This window comes from Chionomys nivalis, chromosome 1 (assembly GCF_950005125.1).
Source record: "Chionomys nivalis chromosome 1, mChiNiv1.1, whole genome shotgun sequence".
Taxonomy (NCBI): Eukaryota; Metazoa; Chordata; class Mammalia; order Rodentia; family Cricetidae; genus Chionomys; species Chionomys nivalis.
Genome location: NC_080086.1, coordinates 153,742,948 through 153,762,275, shown reverse-complemented (window position 1 = coordinate 153,762,275; position 19,328 = coordinate 153,742,948). Strand labels below are relative to the sequence as shown.

The following is a 19,328-nucleotide window of genomic DNA, read 5'->3' as shown; positions in this document are numbered from 1 at the left end:
GAAGGAGTGGGGCTGGATAAAATAAAAATATATTGTACGCATATATTAAATTCTCAAAGAATAAATGATTTAAAAATAAAACATTAAAACCACAACAAAAATAAGATGAAGAGGGTCAATGAGACTGTTCAGCAGCTGAAGCCCTTGTTGCTAAGTTTGCTTACCTGGGTTTTCTGTATCTGGGGACCCATAGGTAGAGAGAACCAATCCTTCCAGTTATCCTCTGACCTCCACATGAACACCATGGCGCATGCATGTCCCATCTCCACAAATAAATAGATGCCAAGAAATTTGTAATATAATAAGAGAGGGGTGCTGGAGAAATGGGTCAGCGGTTAAGAGCACACACAGGCTGCTCTTCTTGAAGATCTGTTTGATTCCAGCACCCACATGATGGCACAACACTGGCTATAACTCCAGTCCCAGGGGATTCAGTGCCCCCTTTTGACCTCCATAGGCACAGGCACAAACGTAGTACGCAAACATACATGCAGGCAAAACACACATCAAATACAATAAAAGGAAAACCATTTTAAAAAGGTGGAAGCAATTGAGAAAGACGCGGCATTGACCTCTGGCCTACACAGGGACACACACACACGTACACAGATGCTAATATAGACACACAAGAATAGCAAATGCTTATTGTGTTTGCCATGACCCAAGCATGATCCCAACTTTCTGCATGTGTGCGTGTGTGTGTGCGTGCATGTGTGTGTGTGTGAATTTGACACAAGCCAAGCCATCTGAGAAGAAAGAATCTTTCAGTTGAGGATTTGCCTCCATCACATTGGCCTGTGGGCAAGACTGTGTGGGTGTTTTTCTTTTTCTTTTTCTTTTTTTTTTATGAGTGAGGCAATTTATTAACCCAGCATCCTTTGTTCTAACGCTTCTTGTTGGCAGCTGCCACCCTCCGGCAATCCTGTCCAGATCTCTCTGTCCCTGAGGTGTTAGCTTGCGGCCCCCATCTTGGTCCTTTTCCACCATTTTCAGCCCCTCCAGGGCTTGGAGAACGCGGCGGGCCACACTCTTGGAGCCTCTGCTGAAGTGGCTGGGCCTGACACCGTTTCTCTGCCGTCCTCCATAGATCTTGGTCATGGAGCCAACCCCGGCACCACCACGCAGGTACAGGTGCCGTGCTGTAGAGGCAGCTCGTGTGTAGAACCAGTTCTCATCATAGGGGGCAAGCTCTTTATGTTTGGCCAGCTTGACTGTGTCCACCCATTCGGGGACTTTCAGCTTCCCGGACTTTTTGAGGAAGGCTGCCAGAGCTCTGACGAACTCCTGCTGGTTAACGTCATCGTGCGGCCTCTGCGCTGCTAGCCAGGGGAAAGGGAACGATGGGGTTTCCCGGGCGCACAAGTCGGGCCTGGGTGTTTTCTTGATTGCTAGGAGAACACCCAGCCCACTGTGGGCAGTACCATCTCTGGTCAGATGGTTCTGAGTCTCTAAGAAATAAACTGAACAAGCCATGGAGGAGCAAGTCAGTAACCAGTGTTTCTCCATGACTTCTGCTTCAGCTCCTACCTTGAGTCTTGTCCGTCCTGAATTCCCTTCGTAATGGACTATGAACTACAAACTGAAACAAATCCTTTCATTTCCAAATTACTTTTGGTCAGTGTTTATCACAGCAATAGAAATCTAACCAGGACGCAACTACGGGATCAGATTTTAACCCTCACAGCAGCAAAAGTCTGCAGCATGTCAGTCCTAGGGGGCCGCCTGCTGGTGGCCTTCAGAATCCCATCCTGGAAAACAAGGTGAGTCACTGCACCAGTTTTCTTTCTCTCCTTTTTTTTTTAACTTTGTTATTTGTTCCGTCTTTCACATCATGAATCCTGATCCCACATATCTCCCATCCACTCGCGTTTACTCCCTGCCTCTGCAACCCCCCCAAATAAAACAAAATAAAATTTAAGATAAAAAAGGGGGGGGGGAGAAAAAAAAGGGTAGAGAAAATCTTGTCATGGAGGCTGCAGTGTGACCCAGCAAGTTGCGAAGTAACCCCTTTTATCCGTACATCTTTATATGCAGTCATTCATCGCAAAGAGTCACTGGTCTGGTTGGAGACCTCTGGTCTCTGCTACGCTATCGGTCCTCACTGGGACTCTCATTGCATGTTCTGTTGCTGCCCTGTGTTGTGGAGAGCCTATTGTAGCCCTGGGTCAAGAGGACTACCCGCCTCCTGCCCCGTGCTCCAGCAGATCACAGATGGGGTGGATGTCAGGGTGGACCAACATTTAACCCTGCTGGTTCTGGGCTTGGATATTTGCAGGGTTCCCACCAGCTCCCCCCTATCTTCACCGCTAGGGTGAGTTCTCCAGCGTTGTTCTAGCTAGTTCACCCTTTGTAAAGATGAGCAAAGGAGTGGGGCCAGTTCTCACACACTTATACCTCAGCTCTACTGTATTGCTCAGTTGAGGACTACACCACTTTTTGATAAGTAGTCCCTAAACAAATTCTTTCCATTAGATTGTAGATTTAATAGTGGAATTACAGATATGTGCCTGTGCTTGGCAAGTGCTCATGGGAACTTCACAGAGCGGTTGCTTATTCTACCCCAGAACTTTCCAGCCCATTTATTAACCTATGTCTGGCATACAAAGTTCCAGACTGAAACTATCTAGGGTGGATTTTTACAATTTATACACAGATTCAAGTCTTAATGTACTTTTTGCCTTCATCATAATGTCACCAAGAAAGGCAGAGTGAGTGGGGATGGGCTTCTGATACTAAATTCTATGGTTAAAAGTTTTCACAAGACTCTTTTCTGCCGGGTGGTGGTGGCACACGCCTTTAATCCCAGCACTTGGGAGGCAGAGGCAGGCGGATCTCCATGAGTTCGAGACCAGCCTGGTCTACAAGAGCTAGTTCCAGGACAGGCTCCAAAACCACAGAGAAACCCTGCCTCGAAAAACAAAAAAAAACAAAAACCAACCAAACAAACAAAAAGACTCTTTTCTGTTTGGTTTTTTGTTTTTTCGAGACAGGGTTTCTCTGTGTTACAGCTCTGGTTATCCTGGAACACCCTTTGTAGACCAGGCTGGCCTCAAATTCACGGAGATCCACCTGCCTCTGCCTCTCAAGTGCTGGGATTAAAGGCGTGCGCCACCACCACCTGGCTCACAAGACTTTTTTTACACATCCCAGGCACCTAAAAGTTTCAGCATCTTAGCCAATCTGGTCCTATGACCTCCAAAATGAGACAAACAGGCGGCTCCCTCAGCTGAGGACACAGAGCTGTCCTGGGAGCCTAGGAAGCCATGAAACCTTTGGCCAAAGAGCATCAGGAGCAGCAGTCAAGTGTCAGCTAATGTTAGAAAGCTGCTCTTCCCAGGCTGGCTGTGAAGTCTGAGTGGGGACACAGCTAGCGCCACGCCCCCATCTCTGCAGGGAGTGGTTGTCACCTCCCCAATCCCCATCTCTGCAGGGAGTGGTTGTCACCCCCAGCCCCCCATCTCTGCAGTGAGTGGTTGTCAGGATCCTCAGGAATTCCAACATGAACAATGCTGGAGTTCCTTGGTTACTGTGATGCAGGGTTTGCCTTGAACAGGCCACATCTCACGCGCTTTGAATTGCTGCGAGATCGCTAAGAGTATCTCGGTGCGCAGTGTAGGTCCGTAATGGACTGTACTGTCGGGAGAGTGGTGGAAGTCACACTCGTGCATGTGTTAAACCTAACACAAGTTGTTATCCTAGGGATACACTACTGTAATCCTAGAACTTGGGAGACAGATGCAGGAGCATTACCATGAGTTCAAGGCTTTGTTTCAAAGACACTAACATTTTATACAACTGTTGTAAAAATTGTTGAGGCTGGAGAGAGGCATCAGTGGTTAGGAGCACTTGCTGCTCTGGCAGAGGATCCAGGTTGGGGTCCCAGCACCCACACGATGATCATTTGTAACCCCAGTTCCCACGCCAGTTCCCGTGGGTCTGATGCCCTCTTCTGACCTCACAGTCACTCATCCACAAAAGAAAAATAAATCTTTTTTTAAAATGTCATTTTGGATAAACAGTACTTTAAAAAAACTTTTCAAAGGTACAGATAGACTTGCTAAATTGATTAAGAAATTAAAAATAGCAACTATGATAAAAATTAGAATTTATGACTATGGGCTTGAGATGGTGGCATATGCCTTTAATCCCAGCACTCTGGACTGAATGAATCTCTTGAGTTTGAGGCTAGTCTGGCCTATCTAGAGTTTCAAGCCAGGCTCTACATAGTAAGATTTTCTCTAAAAAAAAAGTGCTTATGTATAAATTTTTCATAATGAAAGTAATTTTAATGATAAATGTTGTTTGTGTATTTATTGTTTGCAGTGCTGGGGATTCAATGCAGACATGGTTGTGCATGCGAGGCAAACACCTGCACCACTGAGCTATTTGCCCAGTCCCTAGAGGTGGTTTCATTCTTTTACATATATATATATATATATATATTTTTTTTTTTTTTTTCGAGACAGGGTTTCTCTGTACTTTTGGTTCCTGTCCAGTTCCAGGCTGGCCTCGAACTCACAGAGATCCGCCTGCCTCTGCCTCCCGAGTGCTGGGATTAAAGGTGTGCGCCACCACTGCCCGGCTTTCTTTTACATTTATTTGCATGCTTGTGAATATAGGTACATAATTTTACCGAATAATAATGTGTGCTGGTCTTTACAGTGGAAAGTAACCCCTGGTCTCTGGTTGGTTTCTCCCGGCAACTCTTGTAACCTTAAACAACATGCATTCCACCTCACTCTTTGTTCCAACCGTTGGAAATGTTGCCTTTGACCCCCGCTTTGTCAGGTAGAACAATTGCATCTTTCTTGACGGCTTTGCTCTGCTCCCTTTTGATTCTTCCGTCATCACAACATAACCATCTTGTTATCAGCAACAATACCATGTGTGTTCCTGGTGGGCCATGATGAAAACTACTGTCCAATTTGTATGTTGACTCTAAAATCAAAACTCAGCATTTACACTATTGTGAACTTAATATTGTTCTCTCTACCTCTAGAAAGACAGATTAGATATTTCCTTTTTTTTCTGCTAAAGACAACTAAAATCATTGCACGGGAAATACAAAACAATCATAGGAAACGCTGAATTGTGGTGTGCAGGAGAGAGATCCAGTAGCTATGTTGAGCCCAAGGGCACTGTGGGCTGAGTTTCCTGGGTTTTTTTTCTGCCTGTGTATTTCAGAGTTGGAACTAAAGAAGTTAGAAACCCAGAAACACCAGTCTTCACAGACAAAAAGAGATGCCTTCTCTTGTCAAAGATCTAGGAAAGTGGACACCTCCAAGACAGAATACTTTTCTCTTTTCTTTTCTTTCCTTTCCTTTCCTTTCCTTTCCTTTCCTTTCCTTTCCTTTTCTTTTCTCTTCTCCCCCCCCAACTTTATTTTATTTTTGAGACAAGATCTCACTTGTCTCTCGGGCTGTCCTGGAACTTACTGTGTAGAATAGTCTGACCTTGAACTCACAGAGATCTGTCTGCCTCTGACTCTTGAGTGCTGGGATTAAAGGCGTGCACAACCATCTTGTCCAGCATTGCAGTGAGCTTTTAAGATGAAGACTGCTTCATTTAAGAGAAGTTCCCCAGGAAAACCAACTGCTGAGTGTCAGCAAAGACTAGACTAGGGCACATCCACCCTATGAGGCCATCAGGAGCTGCCCAGTGTCTGTGCTGTGTAGAGCCAGAGACCATGTAGGAAACCTGGACGTCACACCTATCTGGCAGAGATGTTAAATCATCCAACACAGATTTTGACATAGTTACCATAAAAATGCCTCAGCTAGTGAAATAAAAATTCCAGAAAATAAATGTAAAATACAAAGATGAACCAAATGAAACTTTCAGAACTGAAAAATGAAATAATGAAAGGGAAAAGCTCAGCGAATGAGGTCACCTGCAGGATGAAAGAGACAGAGGGAGCATCACCGAGCCGGAAGAGAGTGGTGGAGATGACAGCGAAGCATTGGCAGAGAAACGGACCAGGAGCTGGAAAGAACAGCTTCAGGAAGCATGAGATCTGACCACTGCATCCCTGGGAAGCATGAGGAGATCTGACCACTGCATCCCTGGGAAGCATGAGATCTGACCACTGCATCCCTGGGAAGCATGAGGAGATCTGACCACTGCATCCCTGGGAAGCATGAGGAGACAGCAAGAGGCTAGAGGAGCCACGAGCAAAGAGAGCTACACTAAGAAGACACAGGATACCATGAAAGCTCACAAGGGGGATTTCCTATGCTTTGCTTATCACATCTGTCTGTCTGTCTGTCTGTCTGTCTAAGCGCACTTATGAAAGTCAGAGGACAACTTGTGAGAGTAAATTCTTTCCTTTGGCCACGAGAGTCTTAGAGACTGAATTCAAGTCATCAGGCTTGGTAGTAGGCAAGCTTACTTTTTGAGATATTTGTACAGCCCCAACAAAAGAATTCTCAAACAGCTTCAGGTAGCCCCCAGGAAGGCCAGGAAGAAACAGATGAGAATATAGCAAACAAAACAAAAAATGAAACGACAAGCGTGGGAACACTTGTGCCGGAAGTTACACTAAATACTGTCAAGGACAACATGGACAGAGGAGATTGAGAGAACGTGAGCCAGCCACGCATGCTTGAAGGAACTCGCGTCAGCTATCCGACGAAATGGGTAGCCGAGAGGAAAAGTTTGCAAAGCTATGTCTGATGTAGCAGTAAAGGAAAATAAGCATGGCTGATAGCCAATAAAGTAGGCTTCAGAACAAAGGAGACAGGAGGAACATTGCATAGTAATGTTATAGAAACTATCAGAGATAGAGAGGAATATTATATAGTAATTGTATAGAAACAGAAACCCCAGTGATCCTAATTGTGTACACTGTTGTATAGCTGTTACACACTGAAACATTTCTTCCTGGAGAGAGGTGGGGACACAGAAGACTAAGAAAGTTCAAAACGTTTTAAGAGCCCTCCCCAAGTATGGTGCTGTGTTGGTTTGTTTAATATCAACTTGACCCAAGCTGTGGTCGTCTGAGAGAAGGGAACCTCAATTGAGAAAATGCCTCCATTAGATCAGGTAGTAGGGAGGCCTTTAAGGGCATTTTCCTAATTAGTGATTGATGGGGGAGGGCTCAGACCATTGTGGGTAACGCCACAGCTGGGCTGGTGGTCCTGGCTTCTATAAGAAGGCAAGCTAGTAAAGCTGTGTTGAGCCGTGTTAAGAAAGCAGTGGTTAGCTCCCGACTCCAGGTTCCAGCCCTGTTTGAGTTCCTGTGCTGAGTGTCTTTGATGCTGAACAGTGAATTGGCAGCATAAGCCAAATAAACCCTTTGCTCCCCAAGGTATTTAGTCATGTGTTTCATTACAGCAACAGTAACCTTAACTAAGGACAATTAGGAATTGCCTCCCTCAGATTAGCCTGTGGGCAAGTCTGTGGGGCATTTTCTTGATTAAGGACTGGTGTGGGAGGGCCTAGCGCATTGTGGGTGGTGCCTCTCCTGGGTAGGTGGTCCTGGGTTGGAGAATAAAGGCAGAGCTAGCTATGAAGAAAGAGCTGATAAGCAACACCCCTCCATGACTTCTACTTCAGTTCCTGCCCCCCAGTTCTTTTTTTTTTTGGTTTTTTGAGACAGGGTTTCTCTGTAGCTTTGGAGCCTGTCCTGGAACTAGCTCTGTAGACCAGGCTGGTCTCGAACTCACAGAGATCCGCCTGCCTCTGCCTCCCAAGTGCTGGGATTAAAGGCGTGCGCCACCACCGCCCGGCCCCCCAGTTCTTGCCTTGAGTTTCTGTCCTGATTTTCCTTCATGAGGGATTGTAAGATGTAAAATGAAATAAGCCCTTTCCTCCCCAAGTTGCTTTTGGTTGTGGTGTTGATCACAGCCACAGAAAGCAAACTCGACAATGTAGAAACAGAAAACACAACAATTCTAACTATGCAGACTGTTGTGTAGCTGTTCTGCATGGAAACATTCCCTCTTCACAAGAATCAGGAAACTCAGAGCTCTGCTTAAGACTCTCATGGCCCCTCTCCAACAAGCAGTTTCTGGGGAGGAGGTGACTCTTCTGCGGAAATTGTCTGCATGTTGAACCAGGAGCTCTGGGGATCTAGCTCCAGCCGAAAGGAAAGGAGTTTAGGCCTCTGAGCAGGAAGACCTCTCTCAGCACCTTGCAGCCAGCTTAGGGTGTTGGAGCCAGAGTGTGCTCCTGGGACTCTGTTGAATGTGTGTTCCGTAGTGCCGTGGTACAAATTAACTGACTACATGTGGCACATGGATGGGAGGTGAGACCTGTGTCTTAGAGAATAGTCCGGCTGGACCTGAAACCTTCATCAGACAGGGAGAGCCTGAGCAAGAGGGAGAGCAAGAGCATGCAGATGGACAGACTGCCAAAGCCCTGAGGAGCTGGGGACTGCAGATGAGGGATGCAGAGTGTGCCCTGGGTAGAGCATGGAAAGGCAGCCGCCCTCCCCTCAAATCATTGCTTTCTTCCCTCTGAGACAGTGACACAGATGACGGCAAAGGCAGTAGTTAATCGGGGAACTTTCCCATGTCCCCAGCAGTGGAGAGCATTCTCGTGTGCTCCTGACAACACCTATGTGAGCAGGCACTCATGTGCCACCGGACGGATGGACTGCCCCGTGCTGTACCCATGCAGTGGAGTGGAACTATCAGCACAGGTCGAGGGACCAGGGCAGGCTCCATCTCTCTCAGCCCTGTGCCCAGAGTGTGTGTTTAGTGGTTCTGGTGAGAACCAGAGGGGTGAGAGGGTCTAGTTCTGCTGTTATTGGTGGCTGGGGTCTGGGCCAGGTGTTTTCAGGTTCTTTGTCTCTCATCCAAAGAAGTTAAATAAAAACTTACACAGATTTGCAAAAGAGGCCAAGAAACCTTTCTAAAGCAAAGTGATAGAAAGGGCAGGTTATATTGCAAGAGGACAATGGGCCCTGATAGTGAAGATACTCAAGGACCCTGGGTACTGTCTGAGGCTTCCTCCTCCTCCTGGAAGAGGAGAGCCTTTAGTTACTGAGAGTGTAGTGAGGGTGGTTCTGTTTTGATTGATAGATTAGGTAACAGTCATATTTCTACCGCACTCCTTCACATAATGCATCTGATACTAATCCTATGCACACTCAGTAATGCATAGGAATAAGGTCATAAATGGGGAAGGCTCCTTAAAAGTTCACTTAAGGACACATGTTCCTAAAACCAGCTCAGACTAGATTGACCTGTATATACTGCGTATACATTTGAATAGAAAGTGTCCAAGTTTGATGGTTATTAGGAGAGCAGAAATTTATCCCATTGTCCAGGGTGCGATGTGTATGTAGCCCGTGCAGGCGCGAGTCTGAGGTTGCTAAAGGATTCCTAGGTGCTTAGGTGGGAGAGGGTGCATGTGCACAGCACACCCAGGTAACAGAGCTGGGCTCCCAGGTGGGTTATTAGAAGAGGGTGTGCATAGCCCAATCCAAGTGGAGTCCCAGTTGCTAAGCTGTGTTTTATCGTTTCCTGCCTCACAGTCATCGTCAAAAACAAGAGCAAAGCCTGACTCTGGTGAGTGAGGCTTCAGCACAACGCTGTGTGAAGCCAGAGCTCAAGCGTTTCCAACTGTATAGAGTGATATCAACTCCGGGCTGGATCTGGAGAGCACTGCCATGAGTGAAGCCTACAGAGATACCAGGAGAGGGATGCAGAGTACTGTCAGGAGTGTAGGGTCGACAGACAGTGTCGGCGCACATCTTTAATCCTAGCGCTCAGGAGGCAGAGGCAGGTGGATCTCTGAGTTCAAGGCCAGCCTGGTCTACAGAACCAGTTTCAGAACGACCAGCAACCTTGATTCCAAAAACAAACCAATGAACAAACAAACAAACACAAACAAAAATGAGTGTAGGGTCTCATGTGTATCAACTGGGTGGCCACCCACATTGGCCACTTGGGGCCCGTTCTGGATTGCTGAGTGTACAGCATCTGCTTTGTTGCAGAGGTAGAGGACTGTGACTTCCCATGGTCGGTTTCTTTCTGGGCCAGTGATGTGAAGGGCCAGCTCCTGTGAGTTATTTGGAAATAAAGAAGCAGAGTTAAGGCCTGGTGGTACAGCTCTGTCAGTAGGGTGCTTGTCCAGCCTTCATGAAGCCCAGGGCTCACTGCTAGCACAAACTGGGCCTGGTGGTGAATACCCATAATCCCAGCTCTTGGGAGATAGATTCAAGAAGGCCAGGAGTTCAAATGTCATTGTTGGCTACATAGAGAAATTTGTGGTCAGCCTGGGCTACATGAGGCTGTCTCAAAACAACCAAAACTCAATTTTGGAGGTAGTTGGAGGAAAAGAGAACCTCACAGTGCAACTTTTGCAATAAAGAACCTATCCCTCAAACCTCTCCTCCCCCCAAAACGGGGAGGAGGGAAGGAAAGGAAACAGAATCCACAGACGGGCTCTGCACGCTGGCAGCACGAATGTCTGTGTCTGCAACCTTAATACGATACAGCTGGGACTTCAGAACTCCGCTAGGACTGGCGAGAAGGCTCAGCGGATAGTGGCATCTACACCAACCCTGACAACCGAGTTTAAGCTCCAGGTATTAAATGAAGGAAGCAGAGAAGCAGCTCCCATATGTTGTCCTCTGACCTCCATGCATGAACTGTGGCATGCATGCATGCATATGCATGCATATGAATGCACATATATACACATACATAAATGTTTTATCATTTTTTTTTTTTTTTTAAAGAAGTGCTTAGGAAGTTTTAGTGTGGAGTGCTTTGGGGTGGGTATGCCAGGTTTCCACCTGGGGAGCCTCTCATTCCTGAGTGCTGGACAAATGAGTTTATTATGCATTCTCCTTTTCCCACATAACAATATCCACTGCCCCCTGGTCTTTGGCTCTATAGACCTATAATGTCTGAAGCTGCAAAGAATCTACCACACGGTTCTTTTTTTTTTTTTTTTTTTTTTTTCCGAGACAACGTTTCACCTAGCCCAGGATAGTCTTAAACTTGTTGTGTAACCAAACTGGCCTTGAACTCCTGAAACTTTGGTTACCACCTCCCAAGTGCTGGGATTGCAGGACTGCATGCACACTGAGACCCATGGAGGCCAGAAGAGGGCATTGCATGTCCTAGAACTGTTACAGGTGTTATAACCTGTTGTGAGCCACTATGTAGGTGCTTAGAATCAGACCTGGGTCTTCTGCTTGGGCAATCAGTGCTCTATACTGCTGAGCTGTCTTTCCAGCCCCAAATCAGGAGTGTTTTTCACTAGCTCTTCTGGATTAGAACTGAAGTCATTATGGTGAGTTGGGATGCTGGGATACCTCTCTCTCTGCTGGCTAGCTGTCTTCCTTGGAGTGAGAACACTGGACTTCTCCCACAGGCCATTGTTTCTGATGGTTAATGTCCCCAAGCCCTGTGACATAAACCTGTCACGAGGAGTTGTCAGTTGGTTTACTGCAAGGCCTCTTTGAGCCATAGGTTAATATATTAATGAAGACGGTGGCTGCTACCCTCCATTAAATAATGACCATGTGTGACTGGAAGGAAAACATTCCTGTGTCCCTTGGCAGCATGTGAGATTGATGGGAATGGATTGCCCTGCCAGCAGAGCGCAGAAATATGACAACCTTTTATTCCTCTGCAGCCTGGGGGAGGATGTCTTCATTTCTATGTTATTATTTTACAAAACCTTTTACGATGATTCGGAGCTAACACCACATTAAATCATATATTTAATTATATCGAAACAGGACCCTGAGATTCTGCCACTAATCCAGCTTAATCTTGACATCTCCCCCTCTAATATTTTACTTCTGTTTGGGTCATATTAGTCAACTGGGCATAGGCAGCGGTATTTATTTATCTTACTGGTTTATTTTGGTAAAGTAGTAAATTATTGTAGAATTATAATAATTCCTCAGTTAATATGCAGCTCACAATCACATGCAGATGATATTTTGAAATATGGTCTAATTCCAATATTGGCATTGACACTGGCATTTCTACAACTGCCTTTTCCAGTTTTCCAGGACAGCCTAAGTGGTTTGGAATGTTCTAAATTTTTCCTAAACTGTCTTTTTTTTTTTTTTTTTTTTTTTTTTTTTTGGTTTTTCGAGACAGGGTTTCTCTGTGGCTTTGGAGCCTGTCCTGGAACTAGCTCTTGTAGACCAGGCTGGTCTCGAACTCACAGAGATTCACCTGCCTCTGCCTCCCGAGTGCTGGGATTAAAAGTGTGCGCCACCACCGCCCAGCCTTTTTTTTTTTTTTTTTTTTTTTGAGACAGAGTTTTTTTTGTGTAGTTCTGGCTGTTCTAGAACTTGCTCCATAGGCCAGGCTGGCCTCGAACTCAGTGATTCGCGTGCCTCTGCCATCCAAGTGCTGGAATTAAAGGCGTGGGCCACCACTGCCTGGCTAAACTGCTCTTGTTTAGAGTTCCACTTTGATATGACTTCTTTCATGTACAGACAGAAACAGAGTGGGTGTGACAATAAGCTTTCAAGCTAGAGGAGCAGGTGGGTGGGGCCTGGAGTGGTCCCGGAGGGCAGCAGGCTCTGTGCTAACCAGATGTGTTGTCCTGTATTCGGAATTACCCAAGGGAGGCAAATGAGGAGTCCCGTCTACTCCTGCTTCCCCCAGTCTGCCTGCTTCTCTACTGGTAGAGACAACACACTGGCTCTGTATGGCTCCTCCACACACTCCTCACAAAGCCAGATTCATTAGCGGCTCAGCTTTTTCAATGCCTGGTCCTGTACTTCGCTTCATCGATTCAGAAATCCGCGGCAGTGGAGGCGCAAAGCTGGTCGCAGGGCTTTCATGTCCATGCCCATGAAGACACCATGGGGTGGGTTTACAGCCTGAAGTGACTGTCAAACCAGTGCAGCTGGGTCCCGGCTACAACTAGCTTCTAGCTCCTGTGTGCCGGTCCCAATGGAAAATGGAAACGCCCCGAAGACACTGGACACAAGACTGCACCGCCAAAGGCCTAAAGGGAAGGAGTTCAGGGAAACGGAAGTTGGCCGACTCAGTGTGCTGGGTGACACCATGTCAGAGGATGCAGGCTCAGGATGTACAGGTCCTGGTGGGGGCCACGGCATCCAAATCTACCAGCAGCAGCTTCCACCCAGGCCTTCAGTCTCTCACTTCCCTGATGCCCAAGGAACTCCCTTTAGCCGTTCTTTAATGGTAGTTCTGAGACGCATTCTTTCATTTTTCTTCTTATCTTTAATCATTAATCAATTAACTTTTGAGACAAGACCTTACTGTGTGCCTCAGGCTGGCTGGGAATCTGTCATCTTGCCTCCTGAGAGTTGGGCTACATGTGTGCACCAAGTTTACTTCATTGTTTTTTCAGGGTAGGGAGGTTGTTTTGATTTTTTTTTTTTTTTTTTTTTTGTGAGAGGCTTATCCTCTAGTCCTGTGCTAACCTAAAACTTGAAACAGTCCTCCTGCCTCAGTCTTCTAAGGATGGTATGCATGGGCCATCACATGCACTTTGGTGTGTGTATGTATGAGTGTGTGTATAATTGTTTGCTTATTATTTGAGAATTTCATAATGCATAAAATGTATTTTGATCATGCTTGCCTCCCATTCCCTGCTTTGACTCCTCCCCAAAGCCCTCAACAGCCTCTTTGTAACCTAGCATCCTCTTTTCCATTTTTATTCTCCCGTAACCCACTGAGTCCAATTAGTGCTGCCCATATAGGCTTGGGAGTGAGGCCATTCTTTACAGTGTGGTTGACCAACAAGAGACCACACCACAGAGGTCACTAAGTCTCCCTCCCCTAGAAGTCACCAACTACCCAGAGCTCCTCAGCTAGGGGTGGTTCCTCCTCACCCTGTGCTGCAATGTTGCCTGGCTTGACCTCAGTGCAAGCACTGCAGCTGCTGTGCATCTTGAGAGTCCCTAACATGTCCCTGAGACACTGTTTTACCTAGATCTTCTCTATCCTCTGCATCCTCTTTTGAGATGGTCCCTAAGCCTTGAGGAGGAGGCTTCCTCCACTGAGTGATGTCATATGGAAACAGCATGTCCCATTCACAGGAGAAGGTGTCGAACCTGCTCTGACCTTGAGAGGTTCTGTTGGCGGAGGCCGCTTGTTTGTTCCTGTCTGTCCAGACTCAAAATAACCACACAGAAACTGTATTAATTAAATAATTGGCTTGGACTATTAGCTCTAGCTTCTTATTGGATAGCTCTTACATCTTAAATTAACCCATTTCCATTAGTTTATATCTTACCATGAGACTTGTGGCCTACCAGCATGGTTCAGGCACCGCTGTCTCTGTCAGCAGCTACATGGCTTCTTTGACTTTGCCTTCTTTCTCCCAACATTCAGTTTAGTTTTCCCTGCCGAGCTCTGTTATGCCCTGCCATAGGCCCAAGCAACTTCTTTATTCATTAACTCATAAAAGCAACACACATACAGAAGGGAATCCCATATTAAAGTTCTCTGCCTTTGTTTCCTGAGTTGCACTGCACTGTGTTGGATTTCTAGGGTTTGTTCTGCTGGAATGTGTTTTGTGTCTTGAATCTGTCAGTTTATCTTTTAAACTTTTAGCAAGTATCCTGATGTTATTACTTGAATATACATATGCTGTTCTTGCCTGGGACTCTGGTGATCATAATACTGGGTCTTTTGTCACTGTCTCACTGGTTCTGAAGATCTGCCTGTCTCCAGTCCCCAGTGTCTTGAGGCTCTTGGTTAGGCATGGAATCTAGTCCCCAAACTTCTCTTCTGCCATCAACACTGAGCCTGACTAGGAAGTTTCCTGTGTTGGTTACTGAATTTTCAGTTTTTATGATGTTCATTTCTTCTTCTTCTTCTTCTTCTTCTTCTTCTTCTTCTTCTTCTTCTTCTTCTTCTTCTTCTTCTTCTTCTTCTTCTTCTTCTTCTTCCTCCTCCTCCTCCTCCTCCTCCTCCTCCTCTTTCTCTTCCTCTTCTTTCTCCTCTTTTTCCTCCACCTTTTCTTCTTCAAATGATAATCTCATTTTCTTTACTAGAGTTTCTAGTTTTTCACTTGTTTCTAGGGAACTTAGAATTATTCACAGAAACTTTTTATTGGTTTATTAACTTAATTTTTAGTTCTTGGGATCAAACCAGGGCCTGAGATGCACTAAGCAATTACTTTACCACTGAACTGCACCTCTAGTCTCTAAAGCATTTTTATTCATGGCCAGTTCAGTTTTTTGCCCAGCAAACCTGACCCCTGATGGGTCTTGACACTGGCACTGTCTGATCCATATTCCCTCTTCAGCCTGTGAGTCTCTTGGCTCTTGACATGACAGGTCATGTTTTTATTGCATCCTGGTCATTTTGGCTACAATTTTAGAAAGCTGGGAGACTGGGAGGGGTTTGGTGTCTGTGGGCCATTGTCTATCTTTGAACATAGAATGTAGAAACATAGAAATAAATGAACTGGGCCTGGATCCCAGACTCAGCTATGACTGCGCACCTCCTGGGTCCTCCTGCCATGTCTGGATCTGGTAGCTCTGAATTGCTTCCTGATTCAAGTCCTTGACAAAGACACAGGTTGCTGGTGCAGTATGTGCTGAATCTTATCATCATTTTCTCTCACTTGCTTTCTGAGAAGAGGAAGGTGAAGTTTGAGGAAGCCTTGGGTCTCCTTTGGTTTGCCATGAGTGGCCCTGAACCTTTCCCTGCACTAGTCTGTGAGCCTGATACTATTTATTTTTGTTAATGAGTCAGAAGCCGAAGATTGGAAGTTTTACAACATTAGGCATTTAATTATCGTCCAGGACCAAGGCTATTCACTGCTCCAGTCTGTTCTTTAGTGTTCTCAAATGCCAAGGAGGAGTCATCAGCACTTGAATTCCATTAAATACAACATTCGTTCTTTCAGAACAAAGCTTGTCCCACCTAATACTGAAAATTAACCCAACTTATTACCATGAGAATTCTAATGTTTCTGGAACAAATATCTAAGAAGAGGAATGGCAGGTTTTGTTTTTGTTTTCAAATTTTTATTATCTTATGTCTGAACTGTAGAAACAGATATGGCGGCTGTAAAAGACGTCACCCCTCACTTAATGTTTCTTATTTATTTGCCTGCTTTTCACAACTAAAACCTCAACTAAATTCTATAATACTACCCACCAGGACTCCTATGATGATAAGTGCACAGACATTGTTAGAACAGGTGCATATTGAAGAGGAGTGGAGTCAGGGAGTGCAATGCTAACACCTTTACCAAGGTTGGCTGTGGACTCTCCTCCCAGGGTCCTCAACAACCCAGACAAGTTCTCTCTCTCTCTCTCTCTCTCTCTCTCTCTCTCTCTCTCTCTCTCTGTCAAGGGACAGGCTTGAGATCTCAATCTTTAACTCCTTTTCTGTTTGTTTTGTCGAACTCACTCTGTGGAGCAAGCTGGCCTTGAACTCAAAGATCTGCCTACCTTTTCCTGTGCTGGGATCAAAGGCACGTGCCACCATACCCAGTCCTCAATCTTTAACTCTTAAAACTAGCAGAGAGGCACTGGGGATGTAGCTCAGATGGTGGAGTGCTTGCTTAGCAAGTATGAGCTCTGGGCTTAAGGGATGAGATACCTTCTCTCAAGCTATTGGTCGGGGTGGGTACCAAAAGACCCAAAATAATACAGCCTATTGCCATTGCTCCTGGTGGGCCACCAGAACTCAGTAGTAGGACTCTCCTGAAAGGAACACCACACACCTTGATCACAGGGCTATGGAGAAATCAAGTTGGTACTGAACAAAAAGATTCCATCCTTCTGGATAGCATCCATAACACCAGAGGGTGTTATGTGGGCTTCAGAGAGGAAAAGTCATCAACACTCTTACCTACCCGTGTACCCTCTGTGCTACAATAACAGCCAGACAAAGCATTCTCATAGATGTGAACACACAAGCATGCCTGACACTGTAGATCTGGCTAAGAACCTGTGGCAGGGGACGTGACAGGCCCTAGTGGTGAACCTATTACTATTATTCTGCTAAATAGACATAGCATCAAATTTCCTCTAAATCCATATCTCTCTACCCACACATCATTGCAGTTCTCGGGCCTCATCAGGGAGGTCGCTTTGTGTAGTTGGCGGTGGCTGACACAGAAACTCACAACAGGTCAAACTGCAGAGAATAAGAGTCTGTAGAGTGCTCAGCCGGACATGGGACATCCATATCAATACCTCCTTCCCAGGGCCCAAGGACCGTCTTGGAAGAGAGAGCAGAAAGGTTGTAAGAGCCAGAAGCCAGGAGGACCTGAGCTAAACAGAGTCTTCCATGCAGGCCAGGTGTGACAACTGTTGTTGCCCAGGTGAGCTCACAGCAGGTGCGGTTGCCCAGGTGAGCTCACAGCAGGTATGGTTGCCCAGGTGAGCTCACAGCAGGTGCGGTTGCCCAGGTGAGCTCACAGCAGGTGCGGTTGCCTACACAAGATCTACAGAAGACTGAGTCAGTCAACATTCCACCCTGGGGTAGGGAGCGGCTCAGGACCTTCCATCCCTAGTTTAGGAGCTTGGAGCAACCAGCTTCTGCAGGAGGGAGAGTCAGTTTTCCTTAAGGGTGTGGCCCCCGGTAGGTTGCTCAGGCTTCAACCCCTTAGCTATGAATAAAAACATGGACAGCACAAATTGGATTTGGTGGGTTTAAAAAAAAAAAGAGGACATAATGTTGAGAGACATGGAGGTTAGATCTGGGGGAGTTAGGGTTAATAAGATCAAAATACATTGTATGCATGTATGAAGTTCTCAAAGATTGGATTGAAATAGTTATATATATATTAAATTTTTAGATTTATTTATTTCATTTTTATGTGAATGAGTGTTTTGCTTGAATGTATGTCTGTGCGCCTTGTACATGCCGGGTGCCCACTAAGGTCAAAAGTGGGCATTGGATCCTCTGGAGCTGGAGTTCTGGATGGTTGTGAACTGCTATGTGCGTGCTGGGAATTGAACTCAGGTTCTCTTAACTGCTGAGCCATCTCTGCAGCCCAAAATAATTATTTATTTTAAAGGCCCTGGGGTTGGTCCTCAGCAATGCATAAACAGGGTGAGGTGGTACATGTCTGCCATCCCAGCACTCAGGAGGGAAAGGCAGAAAGATTAGCAATTCAAGACTATATAGATAGTTCTTAGCCAGCCTGGGCTACCCCTGTCTCAAGCAAATGGGAAAAAAAAAAAAAAACAAACAAACTCCAAGTTACTGATAAAGTCACAGGACAGAAAATGAAGCTGTCTCCTGAACTAATACCTTGTAATTAATATGTATCGTTTAGCCCAGATCCCATCTCTCATTCTCCTCAGTACCTTTCACACAAAATTGTTACTTGCTTATTTTGTCGCAGCACTGTTAGGTGACTTGATAAAAAGCCAGCTGTAAGGTAGCAAGGTAACAGAACAACCACGACTATGCTGGAAGGCAGCCTAGTACCTCTAGCTGACTTCTGCACACACTGTTTCCTCTAGCTGACTTCTGCACACACTGTTTCCTCTAGCTGACTTCTGCACACACTGTTTCCTCTAGCTGACTTCTGCACACACTGTTTCCTCTAGCTGACTTCTGCACACATTGTTTCCTCTAGCTGACTATTGCACACACTGTTTCCTCTAGCTGACTTCTGCACACACTGTTTCCTCTAGCTGACTTCTGCGCACACTGTTTCCTCTAGCTGATTATTGCACACACTGTTTCCTCTAGCTGACTTCTGCACACACTGTTTCCTCTAGCTGACTTCTGCACACACTGTTTCCTCTGGCTAACTTCTGCACACAGTGTGTCCTCTAGCTGACCTCCACACACATTGTTTCCTCTAGCTGACCTCCACACACATTGTTTCCTCTAGCTGACCTCCGCACACATTGTGCCCTCTAGCTGACTTCTGCACACACTGTTTCCTCTGGCTGACTTCTGCACACAGTGTGTCCTCTAGCTGACCTCCACACACATTGTTTCCTCTAGCTGACCTCCGCACACATTGTGCCCTCTAGCTGACTTCTGCACACACAGTTTCCTCTAGCTGACTTCTGCACACATTGTGTCCTCTAGCTGACTTCTGCACACATTGTTTTCTAGCTTCCTAAAGATGGGGCACAGGCATAGCTTTAGGCCACATCTGAGGTTATAGTGGACACCAGAGCACAGTTTTTACACCGAGAAACCAAACAAGGAACCCCTTTGCCTGGGTGACAGAGCCATACACTTTGAAGATGTGAGGAATAAACACCGCGGGTTGACCACAATCATGATTGCAGCTGAGTTTTTCAGATGAGCCATTTTCAGTGCTCAATAAACATCTATCCGGGCTGTCAGCTCAGTGAACACACCTACTCTCTCTTCAGAATACCAAAGTGTGTTTTAGGAGCATTCGAAATTCATAAATTGTCAGATGAATGCTTTCTCACATGC

At 45.9% G+C, this 19,328-nt stretch overlaps 1 pseudogene; it reads right to left on the bottom strand.

The window, feature by feature from the left end:
* Positions 1–883: 883 nt before the first annotated feature.
* Positions 884–3,668, bottom strand: LOC130887079 (40S ribosomal protein S19-like; annotated as a pseudogene).
* Between the last annotated feature and the right edge of the window lie 15,660 nt (positions 3,669–19,328).